Source organism: Bos grunniens, chromosome 21 (assembly GCF_055505025.1).
Source record: "Bos grunniens cultivar Pamir isolate PY7600 chromosome 21, Bosgru_T2T1.0, whole genome shotgun sequence".
In the NCBI taxonomy this organism is placed as follows: domain Eukaryota; kingdom Metazoa; phylum Chordata; class Mammalia; order Artiodactyla; family Bovidae; genus Bos; species Bos grunniens.
The window spans coordinates 68,629,463-68,649,294 of record NC_141185.1 but is presented as its reverse complement, the minus strand read 5'-3'; the positions used below and the strand labels follow the sequence as shown (position 1 = coordinate 68,649,294).

At 34.8% G+C, this 19,832-nt stretch overlaps 1 long non-coding RNA gene and 1 other non-coding gene across 2 annotated transcripts; both read left to right on the top strand.

Moving 5' to 3' along the window:
* Window positions 1–1,537: 1,537 nt before the first annotated feature.
* On the top strand, window positions 1,538–19,803 carry LOC147349931 (uncharacterized). Its single transcript, XR_015150185.1, has 4 exons — window positions 1,538–3,770; window positions 5,906–15,201; window positions 15,677–15,915; window positions 18,710–19,803. It is a non-coding gene; the product is annotated as an uncharacterized LOC147349931 (long non-coding RNA).
* Window positions 3,266–3,339, top strand: LOC147349932 (small nucleolar RNA SNORD107). Its single transcript, XR_015150786.1, has one exon. It is a non-coding gene; the product is annotated as a small nucleolar RNA SNORD107 (small nucleolar RNA).
* Window positions 19,804–19,832: the final 29 nt, after the last annotated feature.

Below are 19,832 nucleotides of genomic sequence, written 5' to 3'. Positions count from 1 at the left end.
TCCTGTTAACCAACTCATTTAAATAATTTTGTCTTTGTATGTCTTATGGTGAAACGGTTATGATAGTTGTTTTAGCTTAACAACTTTGACTTTGTGCACTGGCTGGTATCACATAATAAACTTTATACTGACCCCTCTACTTTACCATGCCGTATATACTTGAAGGAAAGTAGGGATGTGATGCCTTGTAAGGCCATCTTATAGAAGGAAACTGATACTGGATTAGATTTTGTTTCTTCAATCAAAGTATTTGAAATAGGAAGGTTCTTCCTTCCTTGCAAGCTTACTTCAGTTGATGACCTTTTTGGACATAGTGTCCTTGTGCCCGTCTGGTCAGAGAGATGACATGATCCTGGAGTAAATCATCATTTCCTACCAGTGAGTAAGTATTTACAAATTTTTAAATGAGTGGTAGAGTATGGGTCCCAGGACACTTCTTTTAAATTTAACTTTTAGGCTGCACTGTGCAGCATGTAGGATCTTAGTTCCTTGACCAAGGATCAGATGCACACCCCCTACGTTGGAAGCATGGTGTCTTAACCACTGGACTACCGGGGAAGAACCTAGTTGACTGTTAAGTACCAGTTACAATCATATCCAGCTGCATCATTTAGTGATGTATGGGAAGTTCAGAGAAGTAGACAGTATCTTCCAAATAAATAATTAATGAATGCCCAAATATCTAGGTCTAGTTAGAGTTGATACGGAACAGTGAAATCTCTTAAAAGGAAGAGGTTGGAGGTTTTAGGTTTTATGGCTAAGGTTTCAACTGGACAATAAATGAGTCCTTATTGATTGTAGCAATTAGCTTGTAAAACACCACAGTTTAAGACTGGTAATAACTCCTTAGTAATTTAAGACTTGTAGACTAATTGTCTTCTGCTTTGATTTTATCAGCAGAGATTGTATCTGTGTCGCCTTTTCCAGCTTTTAAATCATGGCCTTTCAAATTACAGTCTCTGGAAGAAGAGGGGCATTCAAAATGACTACAGGTGCTGGCCCCAACTTTATATGGTCTATCCCAAAGTAATTTTTAAGATTAATGGCTACTTTCAGGTAAGGAACAAAAGCAGCCAAGCCTTCCTTGGTTTAGGAGATTTTATAATACATGTGATAACTTTTTTTTAGAGTTTGTGAATGTTACAAAGAATCTTTGTGATAACAGAGCTCCAGGCAAACCATTCTCTTAGAAAATTGACCCTGATATATATGACAGATATACAACCCTCATTTTTTAGAGAAAAAGTATGTAGAGAGTTTTATTTTCTAAGAAGGCTGCTCTCTGGATCAGCTTTAAATAATTTGTGGTACTTTTTTATGTTTTTGGAAAGAAAATACTCATCCATGTATAGATATGCTGGTGTGCATAGCCTTTAGATATGCATATTTAAAGACTACTTGTTCTCTAATACTAATTAAAGATGGCCTCTTTTACAAGTTAGAAGTTAATGGCAAGAACCCTAGATTATGCAAAAAGCTTACTTCCATTATTTTTACTTGGTGATAATAGTATTTTTCTCTGCTTAGAACTTGAATTTTTTTTTTTTTTTTTTTGAAACTCTTCATTGTAGAATACATACTAAGAAAACTTAGGTGTAAGAGAAGTATGGGTATTTTGTTGTGGATTGCTAGATCTGCTTCTACAAGGTTCTTTTGCGGTCACATACTAGTACCAACATAGTCAGTTTTTAGACACTCATGGAAGTAAATACTTGATGTCCCTAAGAGTTTCTCCTACATACCTGCATTTGAATGCATGTTTCACCTAAAACGTAGTGGGACAACAACTTCCTGGTTTCCTGTTCACATTTACTGTAATTTAATGTAATTTACTGTAATGTTCACATTACATTCACTGTGGCTCCATAAAGATATACATATTGTATAGCAATGTATATTTTTATTGTGGTTTTCAGTAGAATTCTGGGACTTAAAAATTGAAGTAAGAATTTGGTATATAATAATTATACTACCTTTCTGGTTTTGAGTTGTTTGTGGTATTCTGTGCTTATGTAATAGGCAAACTGGACTTAGTATAGAAGCATGTCAGATGTGACATAGTTCCCTGCTTCCATAGATTCATTGGTACTCACTTGTGTAATCATGTCTAATTTTAGAAGTCTTGTAATTTTTCCCAGTTTCATTGATAGCACTGTATAAATTTAAATAAATAAATTCATAAATTTAAATTCATAAATAGCATTGTATAATTTTAAAGTACATAGAATGATGTCTTGTAATAAGTATATATTGTGAGAAGATTACCACAGTAAGATGAATTACCACATCTATTTCCTTACGGAGTTATTTTTTGGTAGTAAGAACATTTAAGATCTATATGTAAAATTTGTCATAGCAGATTTTAAGTGTACCGTATATTAACTGTAGTCATCATGTTCTACATCAGATCTTTAGAATTTATTCATCATATAATTGAAAGTTTATTATCTTTGATCAGCATCTCCCCATTTCTTCTACCCCCTAAGCCCCTGGCAACAATCACCATTCTAGTCTTCAGATTTTTTAGATTCTGCATTTAAGTGAGATAAAAAATTTTTAACTTTTGTAAACAAAACTCAACATGTATCTGAACATCTCATAATACAATACAGGTTTGTAACTGACTACTTGCTGAAATGAGTAATAAGTCTTATTTGAAATTAACACAAGCGTTTTTTTCTGATATTTGCAGCATTTTGAAAATTCTCCCATTTCCACACAATCCCATAAAGTACTCCCATAAGTAAATGAAATCATTTTTTTCATTCATTTACTTATGGGAGTACTTTATGGGATTGTGTGAAAATGGGAGAATTTTCAAAATGCTGCAAATATCAGAAAAAAACGCTTGTGTTAATTTCAAATAAGACTTATTACTCATTTCAGCAAGTAGTCAGTTACAAACCTGTATTGTATTATGAGATGTTCAGATACATTCTAACTCCTTTGGGATGGGCCATAAATATAAAAATGTTCAGAATTTGAATTTTCCTAGATAAAGCAAATCATCATGGCTTTTTTTTTTTTTTTTTTTGTCTTGAAACTTTTTCAGTCATATGCAGTGCCTTTTTGCCCACATAATTGATGCCTCTGAAAGGAAGAGAAAATTTGGTTACTGAATTTTCTGATGTGTCAATGTGGATCCTACCCAGTAATGTTGCAACAGGCTAAAAATATTACTTAACTACCTTTAGGACAGAACAAACCACACCAGGTAAAATAATCTTGTTTTTAAAAAAAAATCATATTGCAGAGGCCTTGGCTAGATTTATGATGACATAGGACCTTGTCTGAACATGATGATTTCAAAGTTTGAGCTTAAAAGGACACTCTGAAATCTAGTCAATGTGCCTCAATAGACTTTTCAGACAACATTATTCTTGGCAAAAAATGTTGTTCTTGACATGTGAAAGCTGAATAGCTAGAATTGGCAGGTGTAGTAGTACACTTTGTGCCAATTCTTCAGACATCCCTTGTTTTCTTTTTGTAGATTTTTGTAATTATTTTCTTTTTTTCTTCCTTTTTTATATGTGCGCACATATATATATATATGTATGTATACCACAAACACTGTTCAAAGCAAAAATGGAAGCTCATCTTTGGATCTCAGAAGGCACGTATGTGACAAGGTGGAAACAAAGACAGAAACAAGACCAAAATAAAGGAAACTACCACATCTTGGATCAAACATTGGAAACCAGTTCTAGGTGTCTAAGTGATGTCCAGAAGGAATGTTTATGGAATATATTTTATGAAATGCTGTGAGTGTGGTAAGTGCTGTCACACGAATGTTGGTGTTTAAGGACAGTTTATTTCTCTTCAGTTGTCTGCAGTTGATCCATGGGATCAGAGCCTATCACAGAGTAAATGTTTAAGAGAGATGCCATTACTGATTTTTAAAAATGTTATTAGATACTTATATTAGTGAATATTAACTTGTATTAGTGACAGATTAGAATCTAGGGCTATCTGATATCTAATGTTATACTCTTAATACTCAGTAGTCATTAAGTTAGGCTCCTCTCTGGGAATAGCTGTTTAGTAAATATCAGGATTTATTGTAGAGAACCTAAGTACTTTGTCATGAAGTTTACAGGGTATTCATAGGGATACATTTTAGTCATTTTTTGTCAAAAGTGGAAATACCTGCAATTTGAGTTCATAGGAGTGAGCATATCTTTGTTGCTTAGTAAGATGATGAAGTTCTACTAGAAGAGCAGTATTTGAAATCTAGTTTTGCTTGTTCTAGATTTGAATGTTGTTAAGTAGCATCAGATATTCACACAGCCAGTGTATCTTTGCAAACAGTGCATAGGGGCAGTTAGTACAGGGGAGCTGCTCCTTTATTGCTACAGGATACTTAATTCAGCTTTTTAAATGGTAGATGAAGAGTCTTTCTGTTACGTCTGCCCTTCAGTCATAAAAATGACTAATAAATAAAAATTTCAAAGAAATAGTAGGTGTTTTAAGAAATATTTCTAAGAATAGAAACAATCTCAGTGAGTAGTATGTTTTCTTAGACATGGTGATTTCTACCTTCAGTGGCAACCCACTCTAGTGCTCTTGCCTGCAGAATCCCATGGAGGGAGGAGCCTGGTAGGCTACAGTCCATGGGGTCGCAAAGAGTGGGACACAACTGAGCGACTTCACTTTCACTTTACCCGGTCTGGTGAACTTGGCTGGACACTGGCTTTGAATTTTAAATAGACTGAGCAGTTTTTTTGACTAAGTGAATTGTGGCCCTAAGTGATGTCAAAGTAACAATACAAATATTCCATCTGCCAGAACTGCTGAAGTCACAAAGAAGAAACTTATGAAAGTCTTGTTACAGAATAATATTTTTGTTGTCTAAGATTATAACATGGCAGGTTTTGGAAAGATGGTTTTTCTAATATTGGAAATATTTCTAATACTGGAAAGATAGATTTTTCTAATATTCTTCCTTTATTAGAATGAAACATTAATGGTTCGCTGGAGGCCTTGGTGTCGTTATGACTTTTCTTTCACCAAAGCCTATAATAAAAATTGGCATCTAATAGGTTTTTGATAGTAATTTTTGTTACACTATTGTCTTAATTATTGGTAAGTACAAAAAGTTGGCCTTATAGGCAAAATTTGGCTTTCAGTTTAACGTTTATTTTCTGATTGTTTTTTTGTAAGGATTGAGTCAAGAAGTAAGAAAATTTATTGTGCCAGCCAGAATCTAAGATCAGGGAGTTGTGTAGTACAGCTCTGCACCTTGTAGCTTGTGGGATCTTAGTTCCCAAACCAGAGATTGAACCCAGGCCCTCAGTAGTCAAAGTGTGGACTCCCTATCGCTGGACTGCCAGGGAATTCCCTGGGTAATACTATACTATCTTAAACTCACTTATGTGAGAGTTCCAAATTTTGATTTGGGGCTTTGGTGAAGAGAGAAATGTGTATCTCTTACTGAATGCCTTTATCTGTTTCATTCTGGCTCACTGGGGAATAAAACTTCTGTGTTTAAAAAAAAATGCTTTTTAAAAAAATGCTAAAAACAAAAACATAAAGATGTTATTTATGGCTGCACTGGGCTTTTGGTGCTGTGCGTGGGCTTTCTCCAGTTGTGGCGAGCAGGGGCTGCTCTCCTTGTGGTGGTTGGGCTTCTCACTGCAGTGGTTTCCTTGTTGCAGAGCTCAGGCTTTAGGCATGTGGAGGCTGTTAGGTTAGCAGAGTATATTGATTATTCTCTTGGTTTTTATAATGTGCCATAAACATCATTCTACAACTCATTGTAAAAGAAAAGACTTTGAATAGTTGCTTTTAAAATTGCAAACACATGTACAGATAATTCAAAGCAAATAGTGGCAAATAAGCAGGAAATAATTCATAAACATCCTTTTAAAATCATTGTGTAATATATATTTAACTATCAATTTTACAGAGATTTGAAACATGATGTCAACTTGAAGGTGATTGGCTGTCATTCATGGACATGAATGGGGCCTAAGAAAGATGGACAAGGATTTCATCCAGAAACTTAGAATCTTTTTTGCACAGTAGCTACTGTGTTACATAGATGGCTGTTTTGGAGCTGCTTTTCATACTGAAACTTCTAACTGGTCCCCTTACTTCCAGCTTCAGATTCTGTAATTTATCTGTTGGCCAGAACAATCTTTGAGAAAGATGATGAAACCACGTCGTGTTCTTCATAAATCTGCAATTGACATGTTTCAGAAGTGTTAGAAATAAGCAATAATTGGAAAAGAGGACAAAGGTTTATATAAACTGATAATATTTTGAGTATTTTTTTGCCACTGTGAAAATTGGAAATTTTCCAGTTCTAGTTACTGAACATTTGGATTCATAAATTTCAAACTCCTTTCCTCTTCCCCTTTGGTCCACAAGAGTCTCAAGATAACTTTGCACAGCAAGATACAATGTGCAACTCAGGATGGTGTTAGGGTAGTTGTGCAAACTTTTTTTTTGTATTAACATAGATGAGCAGATTTTTCTGGAGTATTCTGAGCAATTTTACTTATTGACTGATAAGGAATTCTACACCTCTTGCCAATTTAAAGCGTCTTTTGCCGGGGCACTTCTGTATAGATACTTTCTAGATCTTTAACTCTGCATTGATTTGCCTGATCCAGCAGCATCAGGACAGCAACTCTCATTCCAGATTTCTCTCCAAGATTCAAGTATGTGAAGGGTGTCCACTGAATTGAAAATTATTTCAACTCGGTAAAACTTCCAAGTATTGGCTAGTCTGGACAATATCAAGTACATGTAAGCTAACCCTATAGGAATATGAGGCTAGGAAGGGAAGGACAGTGCTTCTTGATTTCAGTTAGAAGCTTTACCATATACACAAATTATAGACAAAATAAGAGTTTAGTACTGGCCTGAACTTCGTCTTGGTTCTGAAATATTGATATTTCATTAGCAGTCTTTGGATTGGTGAGGAATAGTAATTGCCTTGCTGTGGATTATCACAGTTACCAGTCAAAGCCCTATATATATAGCATTTGTGTACATTTATGATAAACAGATCTTAATTGTGTTTACTCTAAATCTAATCCCATTAATTAATTTGACATTTGTAGCTTATGAATGTTTTTAAATACTTAGGAAAATTGTGTTTGGGTAATGGTATTGAGATACAAAATACTCTGAATGATGAATTGTTCATTGAATGTTGGGAGGTGAAGAGAATGAAATTCAGCATGTAAGAGCTTAATTGTATTCTTTCTTTGCTTAATCTTTTGGAATCTAATATTCAAGTAGATAGGTCTACATTTATAATCATCAATATATTATTTTTATATAAGATAATACAGCTTGTTTCCTAAGAAAGTTTCTAAAAATACATTTGGTAAAAGTGTCTTCTGGAAAAGACTTTTAGAAAGGGATTCTGAGGACATTTTGTAAGCTGTACAGAATTTTGTATTGTTTATGGCTGGCAAAAAGAGAAGGACATGGAAATGTCTAATATTACTCTATTATAAAAGCAAAAGAAGGCACTGCTATTGTTTATATGCATTTTAAAAATACTATGTATGACATAACCAAATATAATTGCTTCGTGACATTTCTCAGTGTGTTGCAAATATTAACAGAGTTTGTTAATATATATAGAAGAATTATTTTTAATACATGATTATAGAAATAAGGATTGTTAGAATACCTCTGAATGATGTATACATTTGAAATCATTTGATTGGATTATTGCAGTGGCTTTTTGAGATGAGAGAGATTGTTCTGTATTCAACTGTCACCTAAGAAATTCTATTAAGGGTGCTCTATCTGGATGTAGATGTTATCCTGTAATGACATTTATGTTACAGTTTTTTATGGTATGAGATTGCCTTATTAAGATGAAATTTTTGCACCAGAGAAGAGCTTCTCAATGCTTACATAATCAGGATTGAGTGGGGATTTTTTATTGCTTTGTACATAATAGAAAAAGTACTGTTCTTTACCATCCTGTCATGCATAGAGATGGCTGACATTTCAGTTAGTAGAATATAATGTTGGTTACTGAGGTATTTCTAGACCACTTTGTCTTAGGCAAATAAAAGCTGAATTTAGGAGACAGAGAATAGGGATTTTTGGAAGATTGTGTATGTATATGTATATGCATGAAGAGTGTTCTCAAATAGCATCCAGACTTTGCTCCATGATCAGATGTTGGGAATCTAAATATATTTGATCAATATTCTAATTTCCAACCAATATTAATTCATTTCTGGTAAAAGTTGTTAAACAGTTTGTTACAAGCAATGTTAAATTTTTTGTTTAACTTGTAATTGTCTATATCATTGTAAATTCATATCAACCTAATAGGATACAAATATTTTTGTTTGCCAAAAGAAATGTTCCTTCCACCCTCTCAGTATGTTCATTGGATCATTAGACACAATTTTTAGGTTGTGAGAAATACATAGTGTGGAGTACATAGTGTGGAGTATCTAATGTAAATATATCATTTTATGACAGGATTCATCATGGTGGAAACATCACTGGACTGCTTTTATGTTTTTCAGATATATTTGTATACAAAAAGAACACAACTCTTTATATAACTTAGAGAAATCTTCACATTTGGTAATAAAACAGCATAGGCTAGAAAAGTTTTCATTTGCCAGTGGCATTTGACTTTTAATGAAAATAGTGAATTATTGTTTTAAAGTATTTATTTATAGTTGTATAGACAATATATAAGTTTTTATGGGTGATGTTAGTGATAGTATATCAGACCTAAGTTGATTAAATAGTGGGCTGATGAAAGGAATTTTTTTATATTATGTGTATTTAATAGCATTATTATATGTTTTTAGGCATATGAGCTATAATTTATGCAGGTTTTATAAAATATTAACTATGCAGAGAGTGAAAATTTTGCCTATTTTCAGACTATCTGAATAAATAATTGGGCAATTAAGGGATTTTTTTAGATGGTGGTCAATAAAATAGAATATGTAGTCGTTTGCTCTAAACATTTAGTCCATGTTTTGTAGGGATGTTTTTACATACATATCCATGTATACATATCAACACATATGAATACATGCACATATGTGTGTATAAAACTAGTGATACTAAAAGTCATAGAATGGCAATATTTTGGGGGCCAGTTATCATTTGGCTTTAGTCTTAGGTTCTTTGGGTTGTTTGAGGGCAGATAATACAGGAGGCTTTAGTTTATGAACTTTATGTATTGCTGGAGAATATAGTGAGGCTGTTAGATATGTGGGAAGCAAATGTTAGTTTTTTAAAATGACATCGACTTAGGATTTGCCTGGTAGGCATGTATTTTGTGAGTACCAAACTGATAGACTAAAGTTAAAACACTGTTTTGACGAATTGCTAAACTACTTGTATTTGGGATATTTTTGGTTGCTAGGGATTGATCTCTTACTTTGCTTTGTATATTGAAGATACATGCTATTTCATAAAATATTTTTAATTTCTGTCAATAATTTTGGAATACCTTTTCATTGAAACTTTAAAGTTACAGTCATTGTTTGATCTTAGATATAGCAGAGTGAGCATCTTCATGAATTAGGCTTGAATTTTGATGGTTTTCTGTTTATTGTGTTCTTGAGGTTTTTTCCATTAGACATTATTTGTTAGAGTGTAGAAATCATCATTCATATTTTTAAATACATAGACTTGTATTTCCATCTAAATTTTGAGTTTTAAATATTGGAACAGAGTAAGGACACATTCCACACTTGTCTAGCAGGCAAGCTCTTCTTTAACAAGTTCCTAGGTGTTCTGAAACCGCACGCACGCACATACACACACAGAATCAATATATAAATGTTAAACTAATGGTGAAATATATATATTATGAATAGAAGTGTTGCATGACCATTATGTGTTTATACTTAGTCTGTATGGGGGGAACAGTATTAGGTGGTTGTGTGCCTGTGATCAGATTTTTGTTTCTTATCCATATATCACTAGATGTTCACAAATTTCTGTCATAATTTTGAATACATATTTACCTAAAATTCATAGCACATAAGCTTTATGCTTGTCAAAATGGAATGGTACATTAACTCTCACTGTTCTTGAGTGACTCTTATAATGCTGTATATGCAGTTAAAAACATGTGTTCTTTCTAGATACATGCATTTCTTATATAATTTTACCTCTAATTGTGGGACATGTATGTGTAACTTATTTTCCCAGATGTGCTAAGGTTCCTGATGCAATTCATTTTTCTAAAGAAAATTTTATAGAAATGTTTGTGTTCACTTGCTAACATGACAATAACCAATTTTGTAAATAAGGAGCAAAAGTAATATTTAGTTTTAAACATGTAATATTTCTAAATGTACTGAGAATCTAAAAAGTTTAACTTTATTTCATTGTAAATGTGTTAGTACTGTTGTCTTTTAAAATCAGCATAGCAACGAAGTTGACAAACAGGCCCTTGGAGCTATGCAAATTGGTTGTTAAGTGGAAACACTGACAAGATTACACATTTACCCTGTTCTCATGTAGAAGAATTGGCCATTGTATCAAGTACGTATATTTAAAACTTACACCATGTAAATTCTTTTGGTATATCTAATTCAAACCAAGATTCCTGATATATTTCATTTATATTATTTTTATTAAGAGCAGTTTCAGGTTCACAGAAAACTTGAGAGGAAGGCACAAAAGATTTTCCATGTACCTTCTACCTGAATACTTGCATAATTCCCCCCATTATCAACCTAGTACACATATGAAAATCCACCTCCATGATCAAATCCCCTGTGAGAGTTGTACATTTGTTAAAATGGATGAGCCCACATTGACACAATCACCCAGTGTCAGTAGTTTATATACATTAGGATTAACTCTTGCTTTTGTACATTCTGTGAGTTTGGAAAAATGTATAATGACATGTATTAATCATCATCATATTGTAATGGCCCTAAAAAGCGTCTGTACTCTAACTACTCACCCTTCTTATCTTTTTTAATCTTTATTTTTTTCCTCTTAACATTCAAATTAAAAAATGACTTTGTCAAAGATATTTTATACTACCTCTTGGAACAATACACAGTTCTGTATGTGTTCCCTTGGTTGCATGACAATATTCAAGACAGCTTTGTAAATAGGCAGATATAAGGTTTTAATTTTTAACATCTAGACTTTCTAGATGTATAGAGTCTCATAAAGTATAATTTTGTAAATAATTCATTGTAAAGCTCCATTGTTTTCTTTAGAAATCTCAGCAGTGAAATTGATGCTGTTGTGGGTTTCTTGAGCTATATACCTGTTCAGGGATCTGCTTTCTGATTTATGGAAAAGCAAGAGTTAAAATGGTACTTTTTCATTTTTGGATTCTCATCTAAAAGAAAGTTTTATATTTTAAGCATTGTTTAGTGCTTAGGTTTTTGTACATTAAAAAAGTCAAGTCATAATTTGTAGTTGTACTGCTGATAGGGCATTATATATTTTAATCAAAGGAAGTTGTATCTTATAAGATTTTATTGTCTTTGAATTATACAGTGTTGTATTTAATTGGAATGCATGACAACATACAAGACAACATTGTAAATAGCAGTAAAAGAATCATTAAAAAATCTAGTTTTTCTAGGTGCATGGGATTTCACTAAGTATAAATTTGTAAATATAACAATATCATGAGGTGGCTTCTATGAATGTATTAGCAGTGGAATACAACTCATAATTGGCTCTTAGGACTGTGTAATATTTTGGTGTTCAGTTGCTCAGTCATGTCCGACTCTTTGCGATCCCATGGCAGCATGCCAGGCTTCCCTGTCAAGTACCAACTCCTGGAACTTACTCAAACTCATGTCCATTGAGTGGGTGATGGCCCTCCAACCATCTCATCCTCTTTAATCCCCTTCTCCTGCCTTCAATCTTTCCCAGCATCAGGGTCTTTTTAAATGAGTCAGTTTTTTGCATCAGGTAGCCAAAATATTGGAGTTTCAGCTTCAGCATCTGTCTTTCCAGTGAATGTTCAGGACTGATTTCCTTTAGGATGGACTGGTCCCTTGGAGTCCAAGGGACTCTTTAAGAGTCTCCTCGAACACCACAGTTCTAAAGCATCAATTCTTTGGCGCTCAGCTTTCTTTATAGTCCAACTCTCACATCATACATGACTACTGGAAAAAATCATAGCTTTGATTAGAAAGGACTTTTGTTGGCAAAGTAGCGTCTCTGCTTTTCAATATGCTGTCTTGGTTGGTCATAACTTTTCTTCCAAGGAGCAAGCGTCTTTTAACTTCATTGCTGCAGTCACCATCTGCAGTGAATTTGGAGCCCAGAAAAATAAAGTCAGGCTTGGTTTCCACTGTTTCCCCATATATCTGCCATGAAGTGATGGGACCAGATGCCATGATCTTCGTTTTCTGAATGTCCAGTTTGAAGCCAACTTTTTGACTCTCCTCTTTGACTTTCATCAAGAGGCTCTTTAGTTCTTTGCTTTCTGTCATAAGGGTGGTGTCATCTGCATATCTGAGGTTATTGATATTTCTCCGGGCAATCTTGATTCCAGCTTGTGCTTCCTCCAGCCCAGCATTTCTCATGATGTACTCTGCATATAAGTTAAATAAGCAGGGTGACAATATACAGCCTTGACGTACTCCTTTTCCTACTTGGAACCAGTCTGTTGTTCCATGTCCAGTTCTAACTGTTGCTTTTTACTTTTCCAGTGGAGCACATTTTTCCATAACTCTCCACCATGACCCGTCCATCTTGGGTGGCCCTACACAGCATGGCTCGTGGTTTCATTGAGTTAGACAAGGCTGTGGTCCATGTGATTAGTTTTCTGTGATTGTGGTTTTCATTCTGTTTGCCCTCTTATGGAGAAGGCTAAGAGGCTTATGGAAGCTTCCTGATGCGAGAGACTGACTGAGGGGAAACTGGGTCTTCTTCTGATGGGCTGGGCCATACCCAGTACATCTTTAATCTGATTTTCTGTTGATGGGTGGGGCTATGTTACCGCTTTGTTGTTTGATCTGAGGCCAAACTGTGGTGGAGGTAATGAAGATAATGGCGACCTCCTTCAAAAGGTCCTGTGTACGCATTGCTTTACTCAGTGCCCCGACTCTGTAGCAGGCCACTGCCGACCCAGGCGTCCACCAGAGACTCCTGGACACTCACCAGCAAGCCTGAGTCAGTTTCTTTTGGGGCCACTGGTCGTTTTTCTTGGGTCCCGGTGCACACAAGGTTTTCTTTGTGCCCTCCAAGAGTCTGTTTCCCCAGTCCTGTGTAAGTTCTGGCGGCTCTGTTGTGGGGTTAATAGTGACCTTCTCCAGGAGTGCTTATGCTATACCCAGGTCTGCTGCATCCAGAGCCCCTGCCCCAGCGGTAGGCCCCTGCTGATCCATGCCTCCACAGGAGACACTCAAACGCAAAGGCAGGTCTGGCTCAGACTCTGGCATCCCCGGTGAGCCCAAGGTTTTGTTTGAGACCTTCGAGCATCTCTGGCGGATATGGGGTTTGATTCTAAACACAATTTCGCCAGTCCAGCCATCTTGCTGGAGCTTCTCCTTTGCCCTTGGACGTGGAGTTTCCTTTTTTGGTGGGATCCTTCATTCTCCCATCAGTGGTTGTGCAGCAGCAAGTTGTAATTTTGGAGTTGAGAAGATGAGCACCTGACCATCTGCTCTTCCATCTTGGGTCTGTCATTACAGTTGGTGTTTATGCAGTGATTTTTTGGGGCATAGGGATACCTAGATTGTCTCCATGTCTTCAGATTGTTAGATTCTCATAGGAAAAGATTAGATTGTATACTTTTAACAAAGAAAAATGACCAAAGGATTTTATTTTTATCTTTAGGAAGAAAGGAAGACATTAAAGGAATTGTCATTTAAGTCATAGCTATTCTCATAGCTAATATCAAGTAATGGTTATTTTGCTATACTATATACACATACTGGTTGAGAATTTATATGCATATACAAACATACTGTAAATGTATATACACATACATATGTAAAATTAGTTTTAGGGATAATTTCTTTTTAAACATCTATTCATGCCTTGCTTTTTTTCTTTTTAGGAAAAAAATGAAAATGGAATTTCAGTTATAAGCTTAAATGTGTAGAAACCTGCTTCATTTATATCTAAACGAATGTTAATTTTTATGTAAAATGTTTTAAGTGGCTATGTATTTTTTTTAATGTTTCCATATATACTTTTGTGAGAACAGAATTTATGTGATTTTGAGGGTTTTTTTCTGAGAGCTTTTGAAAGTTTTCTGGTGGGTATTTAAATTTTTATAGTATAATCAGTAACTAATGTCAGGAGTATTCTCAGTTGCTTATAATGTACATAATGAAAATTTGTTAGAGGTATCATTAGTATATCTTATTTTGTGTAGAATTTTGGCAGTGACAATCAAAATTTGAATATGTAAAACTTTTGAAATGATAAAACTTGCTGATGGGATTTTACCTATTACTGTTCTCAAATTCATAAAGAAGAAAATATGTTACAGATTGTAACATAATTTGAATGTCTGAAATATACATCATTAAAAGAGGAATTGTAATGATAGCTTATTTGTTTGACTGTCATTCAGACACTGAAAAAATATTCTGATATAGAAGAATGTTTTAAGTTGATTCTTTTAATTGTCATTTTTGAACAGATAACAACTAAATGTGTATGCTGAGATGTGTCCATATGCCTCTGTTTTTTCTATTTGAAATATTAATGGTTACTGTTCCTAAGGAATGGGTTTATTCTGACATGATAATAGAGTTAAATAATGCTTTCTCAGTAGTGTTAACTATAATGGTGATTATTTTAGCATTCTTTTTGAAACTTTTGCACATGTGTAAGTTCAGTACTAAAACATATGTTGCTATATGACAATGTAAAAGTGCAAATGTGCATTATGGAATAGAAAGTTGTCTGGGAAATCATAGCAAAAAATTAACATTACTATATAAACATACCAGAAAAAAAGGGACAGCTGCTATTTACTGCCTTTAAATTTTTAAATGTATTTCAAAAGCAACATCTAACAACCAAAGGAACTTAAAAGATACAGCCAGTTTGTGCTTGTCTTCATCGTTACCTGTTGACGTTTTGGGAGTGTTGGGCTGTTGTATCCAGCTTTATATTCCCAGTGACTGTCACGCATAGTTTTGAGTGATCATGAAGAACGTGTGACTTAGATACTAGTGCTGCAGAGAGTTTTAAACAGTGAAACAGAGAATTTGATTACCCTCGGAAAGAAGGGAGAAGATGGGATTTGAGGTAGGTGCTATACAGTTATATTTGGGTTGACAAACACCTGAATGATAAAAATAGTCATTGAAAGTTTCTATAAAGGGTAATTTTATAAGACAGTGCCATATTTATGGCTAATTGTTGAAGGAAAGTCTCTTGGAATAGCTTGGGAATTACTCTTCATTAATGGGCCTAATAGGAGAATGGATTATTGTCTTTTACAGTAGTTTGAGTCTGTTAAATGGATTGATCATAGGTCTTTTATGGCTTTTTAGATTATTCAGAATTGGTAAGAAAAATTTCAGTAGTCTCAACATTCATGCTGAAAGTACTCTGAGAAGGTGTAAGTAAAAAAAAAAAAAAATTCTGTTTGGGCCAGTCATATTTGCTAGTTTTTTAATTTGCATTCACTATTCCTGTCACTTCTAAAGTTATCATAATTAGTGTCTCCTGGAGTTTTATTTGTATCTGACCTTGGCTTTATTGTATTCTTGCTTCTCAGGTAAATATGGTGAAAGAAAAACATAACATGCAGATAATCTGAGGATATCTGACATCATCAGGAACATTCTTCCTATGGAGTTCCTTAATTTATAAATCTCAACTGTAAACCACAAGTAAGAAGGTTCTGGATCAAGAAATGCTGTATTAGGACAAGATTTTGGCTAGGCTCAGGAAAATAACACTGGTGCAGACTTTGTTCTTGTGCAGCTTGGAATTATCAGATATTCCTGAGAATCAGTAAGTAAGCCAGTTATTTAAAAATATAATTGTATTAAAGATGGAGTCCATGAATAATGTAGTCAATGGCCGGCCTTCAATTAATTTACTCAACACCAAATACAATAACATAACTAATATTGCAAAACAAATGATGATCAATATTTTACTAATTATAAATTAGGGAATAGACCAGCTATTTTTGCATGTGTAGTTTGGTGGTATAATGGTAGAGGTGGATGGCAGCCTAAAAAAGGTGCTAATATAGACTAATAGTAGCAAAGTCATGTTGAAGTTGGAGAGTTGAATCAGCTACAGGGTTGATTAATGAGGAACTGTTTCTAAGTGTTAGTTCGGCATTAGCCTCCACTTAAGCTGCTGCTTCAGTGTTTGGTCAGAATGCTGTGTGTTTTACCTTACTATGTTTCTTCTTTTTCCCTGTAGGGAGGTAGTAGTTTAAGAAAAGATACTTTTGCCATCTTTGTTTTAATGTCAATAATTGTTGTCACCAGACCAGTTGCATTATTGCTCATTCCAGGTTTTCTTGACTCCCATCTCTGGGCTCAGGAAAACCCCTTGGTGATAGTGATTGTAAGGGCAGTCTGAGTGCTCATTTGATTCAGGGCAGGGCATTTTGGTTAGACAGGAACTGATATTCTGCTTTTCTTAAATTTGATAGAATTTTGGTGGCAGCTAGTGTTTATTGTTCAGATAACATATAGGTAACAAATTATCCTAAATTTGGTGATATATAATACATTCTTGTGCTATTTCTAAAGATTCTGTGGGTGAAGATTTCTGAGAGTGCCAGAATGTATTTAGAATCAACTGGGAAGACCCAGTTCAATGGTTGAGAGTGATTCAAACCACTAGAGTCTTCTGGATACTTCTTCACTCAAATCTGGCACTGGTTTTAGATGACTTGGAAGGTTGGGCTTAGCTAAAAGGCTTTTAACCATCACACAGGTTCTCACTTCAATCATAAAAATAAGTGTTTGAAGTGGCATGGCCTTTTTTGATCTGGTTTCAGAGGTCATGTAACATCATTTCTGCCATATTCTGTTGGCTAACCTTATCATATGGCCAACCAGAATTTCATAGCATGGTGGGATACTGCCAAGGTGACTGCAGGCACAGGTAGCTTGTAAGACCAGATTGAAGACAGTACAACAGGTTAAGAGCTACAGATGTGGAGCTTCAGTAGTTTTTTGTTTTGTTTTTGAAGGGGTCCTTGATTTTCAGAATTCCACTTTTCTCACACTCAGAATCTCTTGCAGATAATTTTTGGCAAATATCTTACTCATTGCCTGACATAAAGTCATACTGAATTGTTTTGTGATTTGGGGAATTAATTAGGCAAAAGATAAGAAATTAGAAAAAAAGTACATGATTTTTGGATTAAGTCACTTGGGAAATGCAAAATAGAAAAGATTCAGGTCCAGTATGTAGATACTGAAATGTAGAATCTTAGAACTCCTGAAGCTGTGGAACTATAGGAAGAATGAGAGGGGACAGCTGTTGATGAAGTCAGTAATGTTGTAACAGATGCGGAATTCCTGCCCTTGACACTCTAGGAGCTTTTCCTTCATTTCCCATTCTACCTTGCTGTAAGATTACTTCATGGGATGGGCGGGCAAGAACTGAATACTGACAAATTGTTAAACATTCTTTCTCAGAAAGCCTTATTGCCCATCTGCTGTCCATGGGATAACCTTGAAAGTAACGGTTTTAATCAGAAAATGTTGCCTTTTTCCTCAGGCATAAATCATAACTAAAGAGAAGATTACAGGCTTCCCTCATAGCTCAGTTGGTAAAGAAGATCCACTGGAGAAGGGATAGGTTACCCCCTCCAGTATTCTTGGCCTTCCCTTGTAGCTTAGCTGGTGAAAAATCCGCCTGCATTGCAGGAGACCTGGGTTCGATATCTGGGTTGGGAAGATCCTCTGGAGAGAGAGAGGCTACCCACTCCAGTATTCTGGCCTGGAGAATTCTATGGACTGTATAGTCCATGAGGTCACAAAGAGTCGGACATGACAGACCCATTGTCCTTCCATTTTCTTTCATTTTTTCAAAGAGAAGATTAATGGTTTTTTGAGAGGTACCTGCTCAGCCATTTTAATGGGAACTAGAGTAATGGGCGGAGAAGGCAATGGCACCCCACTGCAGTACTCTTGCCTGGAAAATCCCATGGACGGAGGAGCCTGGTAGGCTGCAGTCCATGGGGTTGCTAGGAGTCGGATATGACTGAGCGACTTCACTTTCACTTTTCACTTTCATGCATTGGAGAAGGAAATGGCAACCCACTCCAGTGTTCTTGCCTGGAGAATCCCAGGGACGGGGGAGCCTGGTGGGCTGCCATCTATGGGGTTGCACAGAGTCGGACACGACTGAAGCGATGCAGCAGCAGAGTAATGGATTAGGAACTAAATGTTTCCTAAGTTCCATTGTAGCCTCTATATCTTTAATATAGTTACTATTTTTCTTATCAAATGGACTAAGTTTCTTGGTTATTTTCATTGCAATATTTAGGTATTGGTATGTTTCTTATACAGAAAGCCATGTAGATTGCATGATATCATGAGTGAGTGATCTGTAGATGAAAGAGTAATAAAAAGGAAGCATAGACAATGTGAGGAGACAATATAAGAAGCAAGATATAAGACTACCAATACCTGGCTTTCTCATTGTTAAAAGAATTCCAAAGCAAATTTTGATTGACTTGTTGTTTTTTCATATTAGAATAGCTATTTATTGCATTTCATTTTATGTAATGAAATGAAGTGTGCTACTAACCTTTACCCATTTTTTTCCCCAGTGTGTCCTCTCAAGTGATGACTACGTAGGAAAACTGATACTGTTGATTCTGCCACCATCTTCCATAAAACCAGAAAATAGTCTTCATAATGTATGGCAATTCCTCATTATTGTATTGCAACAGACACTCCCTGTAGATCATAAAAACAGGCTGAGAAGGCTCAAATTTAAAGGGTGATATTGGAGAGAATTGTAACCAGGCATGTGGACTGTTTTCATTGTTGCTATTGGACTGAATCTCAGGAGCTTGAATGATGGAGACATTGTTACACAAAGAGGCTCAGGACTTTGTAATGTCAAAGCTTCATTTCATTGCTCCCAGAAGTATTAGTGCCTATATTTAAAATTTTCATTTATCACAGGGAAATTTAAAATTGATTCATAAAAAACACAATTTTCAAGATTTCAAAGGATATGGAAAATTTTAAGTGTAACATTTTACTTCTTAAATGCTGTTTTTCCTCCTCTGATTCTCCCACCTCTGTGTTATCTACTTATTGATGAAATTTTGTGCACTTCTTGTGGGTTTATTGATCAGTTAACACTCATGGCATTTTGGGGGATCTATATATACTAGCCACAGATTTTTCTATGCAGTAAGCATTGTTTATATATAAATTGTAAATTTATCCAACTAATTTGTTGAAATAATTCCAATGAAACTGTGAAGACTAAGGATACCCAAAATTTATAGTTTCGAGTCCAAAGTAAAATAGATTTTCCCCCATTATATAGACAGGATTTCATCAATCTTATCTACAAGTGTTTATGTGGATATATTTCCTAAAACTGTATAAATATTACATTTTTATTTTTTGGCAATATGATGTTACAAAGAAATTGCCTTTCTTCTGTAACTGTTCAGTCTGTCATCTTCATATATGCTTAATCCTTACAGTCTCTTGCATTATTTCATTTTGCTCTGTTTTTTTTTTTTTCTTTCATTTGCTCTGTTTTTTTTTTTTTCCTTTCATTTTCCTTGGTATATCAATGTCTAAGTGTAGTGCAAATGAAATACCATATTTTATTGCTGTCAATTTACTGTGGTGTTTTGTATTTTGGTTGTGTATTAAAATATAATCATACTATGTTTTATGCCTTTTGAGTTTTGTGTTTTTCTTTAA